This window comes from Diadema antillarum, unplaced genomic scaffold (genome assembly GCF_040938485.1).
Source record: "Diadema antillarum isolate AM-2024a unplaced genomic scaffold, OU_Dant_1.0 seq00001186_RagTag, whole genome shotgun sequence".
Taxonomy (NCBI): Eukaryota; Metazoa; Echinodermata; class Echinoidea; order Diadematoida; family Diadematidae; genus Diadema; species Diadema antillarum.
In genome coordinates this window covers 128,606-134,941 of record NW_027271985.1, presented here as the reverse complement: position 1 = coordinate 134,941, position 6,336 = coordinate 128,606, and the positions used below count along the sequence as shown (strand labels likewise).

General features: G+C 38.9%; 1 long non-coding RNA gene across 1 annotated transcript; it reads left to right on the top strand.

Annotated features, from left to right (window-relative positions):
- Positions 1-3,243: 3,243 nt before the first annotated feature.
- LOC139744515 (uncharacterized) lies at positions 3,244-5,303 on the top strand. Its single transcript, XR_011711834.1, has 3 exons — positions 3,244-3,340; positions 3,964-4,073; positions 4,851-5,303. It is a non-coding gene; the product is annotated as an uncharacterized lncRNA (long non-coding RNA).
- Positions 5,304-6,336: the final 1,033 nt, after the last annotated feature.

Sequence of the window (6,336 nt, the reverse complement as noted above, 5' to 3'; positions counted from 1 at the left end):
CACTTCACACTGGTAAACAATGCAAGGGGCGGAGCGCAGAGTTGATGCGTGTGTATACAAACGTGGGAAAAAACAAAATCCTCCGCCGAGCACGCACTTCGACTGAGTGGCTTTATGAATATGCATTGACCGTGCGCTTCTCGTCGTGGGCGGAGAGATCTGACTAGTTTGCTATCCACACCGTAAAGTGTCTAAAGAGTGAAAAGACACGTTTTTAATAATCAAATATTTCTTATAAGTGATTATCCTAACAAAATGCAAGTCGGAAAATAGCAATGATGTTTACAGGCAGTGACCAGCTGTACTTTAAGAGAGGAGGAACTGGAGGCACATTCAAGTTGGTGACTGAACACTAGTATGTCGTTCATCATTTATGATTTAACCAAGGAACTTGGCACCTGAAAGTGAGTGTATTTCTCTATACATTCATTGGAAAATCGAGGGGAAGTCTGTATACAGATCCTTAAAGCTAATCATAATGAGTAATATTAAGATGAACCCATGGCACGTGTCGACTTTAACGTAATACAGTTGATTATTTGTGGACGGGACAGGAATTTTCCTCTCATCGAATTCATTTTTCTTGCCTTACAAGCACAATGCCATATATATTTTGACCTGTTAACAGATGGTTTAATTTAGAGAAAAAGCGTCAATTTGACAAAGACATCATGTTCTCAGTCTTCATCAATTTTGTTCTTTTTTTGTCAAAGCGTCTTCCTGTGACATTGGCAACTAAACAAACAAACATTTCCTGGTCTGCTTTGTTTAGTCGACCAGGGAGGTGAACTGAGTTGACCGCCAGCCATCGATATTCCAGACACCCTATAAAGCATGAGTCAACTGGAATAGAGACACAGATGTGGCAATACCATAATAAAAATACCACTCACACCTGTGAAAAAACCCCTGCCCAACCTACCCCTCCCTCCCTGCCTCCCTGCCTCCCTCAATCTTGAGGCTCTCTGCTATATAAGGGGGGGGGGGGGTGTCCCACCATCAGTTAGTTGATGCTAAGACATTATGTTATGAAAAAAAATCTTTTTAAATCATTGAAAATATAATCTTTTTTGTTTGTTTCGTGCTTAGGGGTTGATTTCAACCCATTTCTTCTAAAACACAATCTGTATACAAAACTCAACTATAAAGGAAAACATTCCAGCCTATACTACTAGTATGCTGTCTTTATGAGGAGATGATGATATTACATCACTGACTTATGCATTCTATGGCATATTGTATTAAAGGTATCATGTTATTCAGTTTCGGAGAAAACTGTAGCTACTACATGATAACTTCCCTTAAACAGATTTTGTGCATAACCACGATCATAAATGCTTATGATGAGAAGAATGTAGTTTTCTACTGAGCTTTTGAATAAAAAAAAAGAGAAGAAAAAAATAAGAGACACTGATGTTCGGGAAGAAGTTTGCATTTCAGTGGGATATGCTAATTCTGCGAAATAGCTGCAAAACGATCCATATCATACTGTTACTTAAAACCATATTCCAGAACGTCTTTTTTTTTTCTTCTTTTTTTGCATATCTGGTGGATTATCCGACTGTTCTAACAAGCTGCGACCTGGCCTATGTTCTGTTGACATGACAGCCAACAGTTCCAAAGTGGGCAAATGGTTCCCAGCTTATCGATATATAAAGAGCACGCAAACGAGACAAGTCAATGTCAAGTCGTTGTCAGTGGAATAACACTCACATGTTACACACTCTCCGTCTACGTATATATTAATGAATCAAAGAAAACAATTTATAAAGTTGCAGTCCATTAATTGCTGCTGATTGTTCGAGGCAAGAGCGGTACATTACCGTCTGGTTCGTAGACTACTGATCGAACCCTATTTTTGCGATACAATTACAAATACATGTACACTTGTACCGTGCCGTGCGAATTGAGAGTCGTGCGCCGTCGCGTCGTCACTAAACTGTTTTTGCAATCATCTGGTTTTGCACACGAGCCAAATTCAAGTACATTTTGTAATGGCTTTACAGGTGATGTACCGAGTGCAATTCTCGGCGAAAAAGCCTATAAATGCTCCACATACCAACCGTGTTCACTATTCATTGACAGACAGAGTCAGGCAAACGGCAGTCATTCGGACAAGAAGACGAGAAATCGATCTACGAAGACGACGAAACTACGAGGAGCAAAAAGCTACGAAGAAGCCTTTTTACCGACAAACCATTGAAGTAACCATCGAAATTCTCCACCATGCCTGACTCAAAGTGTACATGCTGCAGCTGCAAGGGTAAGTCTTCGTTACTCACTGAAATTCATTTTAATTCCGTGTCGTCTAGACTATAAAGCCTGGGCCCCTTTTTATCAAAAGACCGAATTGACTGTAAATTCCCTTATACCACACAGGCTGCCATATATTATTATGATAGAAATGAACTTCATTGTATAATCAATTAAATTTATAACTCCTCATATAACAGCGCCCTGTATAAGTTTACCGCATTTTGATTTAAAAATTAGTGCGGCTCGTCGGAAAGTTGTAAAAAATGAAATTAGGGACGTGCAGCCTTTTTCAGCAGAGTATATGCCGTGATAGAGAACGCCAGACCATGATGGTGTACTTATCATAGTTTTCTTCCATTTGTAGCCACTAGAGTATCGGGAATACAATTCTTGACCAAGGGCCATTAAGAGTAACGCAGGCTTAATCACGGTTACGTAATGGTCCCTCATTCTTCTGCGAGTGCGTCTCCACTGTGTGCAAAGTCTATGGAGGTGGATAGCAGTCACCGGCAATGGCAAAATGAATGGCGGTGAATGGAGTGGTGACCGATTTCAGGATAATGCCGTAACGCTTTCATGATTAGAATTTTGGAAAGTGAAATATATGGATGTTTTGGTCACAAGAACGCTCGAGGTTGGAACCTGTAACGGAGGATCGAGCAAGAGATTTGTTCGTCAGTATTGCGACTTTGCACAACGTGACAGTTAAGGTACAGCAAGGTATAATGTATGACATGAACATAATGAATGACGCGGCGAATTCAGGGATGTGTGTTAATTCACGCACATGATTATGTTTATTCATGAGGGGAGTTCCCGTTTTGAGCGTGGGAAGAAAATCACACATGTGCAATGGCCGTAACATCACGTACCGGTATATTCGATGTCCAAGCGTTTTGAAAAGAGTGTAAGCCTTCTGTAGTATGTTTTTCAGCGTTACACTTACACAATATTTTGATCTTTCTTGATTCCATTTGTTTATTTGCAGAGGGAAGCAAGAACTGTGCTGGTTGCCAAGGAAAAGCTTGCTGCGAGACTGGCAGTTGCTGTACTAGTGGACAATGTGCGTGTGGAACGTGCACAAGTAAGTTGGCATCCAGCTTTTCTAACACCCGAGTGTCTGCTCTATTAATAACATTAAATGTACTTCATATGCTTTATGCCAATTGATATATGAAATAGCTTCTCATATCCATAAAAGATATGGTATATTTTCATTTTTGATTGATAAAGTTATGTATACAAGACATATAATATCTGAAGTGTTTCATTTGTACATCGTGTCGCAACTACACACTGATGTAAACACCATTTGCAGACCCACAAGTCTATTTGTTAACGCACTCCCTATAAAGATGTGATTTGAAAATGAGAGGCCAGAACTGTATTTGCACTTTGCTTCGTGTTTATATTCTTGTGTAAATTCGTCGTATTGCTTTTGACACTTCTGAACTGATGCAGTTTGAGCTTATAAATATTGACTTCGTAAATCATCACCTTACAAGATTGTTCATGGAGTTGAAGAAATCATGCAACATCACAATGTAAGACAGTATAGAAGAAAATTCATGTCCTATCTGACATGTAGGGTAAGAGAAAAGTTGAGAAATTGTGTTTGAAGATGAAAAAGAAGCGTTGTGCTGCTGTAACCAACAATGAATTTTAACAACCAAGCTTACTGATTCCCCCATCCCCTTCCCCCTCCAGGCTCTGCATGCACCTGCTGTGACTGTGGCCCAAACTGCAAATGTCCTTCTGGAAGCTGTAACTGTTAGATCATGTCCTCGGTAACATGGCGGAGGAGGATTACCAGTGAGGTATGGAAATGAAGCATTTGATCATTCTTTTTGTTTTGTATTTGTTGTTTCATATATGTAAATATCATTGATACCATTAGGAATATTTTGGAAAGTCACCCCCCCCCCCTTTTATTTTCTTTTTAGAGAATGAAGATTTTCCTAACTTAGCGGTGGTAGCAAGTCCATGAGTACCGTGAGAAGTGTGTGTGTGTTTTGTGATGGAAGACACTAAACTTAACTTGGTAGAAGAAATTTAGTGGACCCCAGAGTAAAACTTTTTGCATTCTACATGCAAATTCAGACACTTGGTGGCGTAGACCGGACAAATTTATTCAAACTGTGGTAATGAGCCATAAGAATCAAGTGCTGAAAATTAGAAATCGGAACATATAAACCCGAATGTGATTTACAGGCTTAACGGAATTTCAATAGTGGCAGACATTTCGGTGCAAAGTTGTCTTTTCTTTTCCATATTTTGAAATCGTATCCTACTAGCAACCTCAAAGAACTTCCACTGCATGTTAAATACTTAATAAAAACACTTCTAACAACTGTGTTGTAGTGCTATGTTTACTTAATTGGGAAAGATTAAAGTATTGCAATGTTTCACATAATTCTGCAAGGTAGATTTCTTGGACATGACAGTGTGTGTGAAGTTTTATATAAAGCTCCCCTTCTTTTTAATTTACTTCCCCGTTGTGAAATGCAGTTTGACATACATTTAGTTGAGATTTATAATCGATATATTTTAGACAGATATATTATGCCTTCTCCCTTTTTCTTTATTATATACAGATATCCATCAACGGACCTCCTGAGCAGTTCATCTTCAAGTTCATCTTCAATGATGATGACCACCGGCGTTGGAGATGATCTGACCGCCAGTTATCTTATTGGACAAGATTTGTGTTGTATTATAGTCATGTGAATAATGTAAAAATTATCATTTTGTATGAACTGTATTAACAGTAAACTATTTTTATACATAAACTAAAAAAAAAAGAAGGGTAGATTGGAAAGATTTCGCTGAAGTATTGGGAATTTGGACCTTTCAAGAAAATTACTGTGCAACTGTTCAATCTCTAATTTTGTTTTGAAAACTCATTTTGAGCAAGCGGTAAACTGCACCATTATTTGAATTCTAATGCATGGGGCCATCATAAGGATACAAAACGTTTCGTTTCTGATAAGTCACTTTTCGGAACACACATGTGAATACTTGAAGAAATAAACAACCAAAACCAAAGACATCGCAGAAATTTGTCCGAATAGCATTTTCTTATTTGTGTGTGTATAAATGATTCATACTTGGTGTGATAGCTGGAATGAAAGTACAGTACTTGTGTGTGTGAGTGTATGTGTGTGTTTGTATATGACTGTCGGGGAATGAAAAAAATGATAGACCTATTGTGTAGGTTTATTTCGATAAGGTAGAATTGAATGTTTTGTCGACAGTCTATGCCCAACGTGGACGAGTTAAGTCAAATTCACGTTGTTCGTGTTGTGTGAGTGTGTGTGTGAATGTGTGTGTGTATTTACATTGTATGTCTGTCTCTCATATTTATAGAGATGGTGTACATAGGTTTATTTCTACGAAGGTGCATGGAATTGAACAATTGTCGAAGGATTCGGCCTAAAGTGCACGAGTATCTATAGTCAAGTTCATGTTGGCGTGTGTGTATGTGTGTGTGTGTGGCGCTTGCGTTTGTGCGCGTGCGTGTTTGTGCGTGCGTGCTGAAGCATCGTCGGTGTAATTAGCAATTTGATATTAGCAGAGGCTCCAGGTTTAGAGCAAATTTCAACGAAGACACAGAGCTTAGCTTAGATAAAAATAAAATGCTGGGGGCCCGTTTCAACTTTTTAAAATTTCTTTTTATGTAAAAAACAAAGAGCAAAATCAAAAGGGCAACACGCCCAGTGCGACCCCAGGGTCCTCCAAAATGTACTGTGTACCCATACCTACCAAGTCTTCCACGCGCGTTAGATGCTCGACTATCTCTTCATCAGGGGGTCTGCTTCGTGATCATACAAATTGCAAGCTTCTTTCCACTCCTTACAATGTAGAACAAACACACACGTACGCACACACACACACACACACGTACACACACTAACACACAAAGCCCTGATTCCTACCAGCGAAAAGCCACAGTTTGAGCACGTAGTAGCTCCATGGTTTGAGGCATGATTTGTTTTTTTATTAGAAATAAAAGTTGAATTCAGTATCCCCCCCCATCATACATTTTACAGCTTTAATTAATGCTTTTATCAAAATAAGACA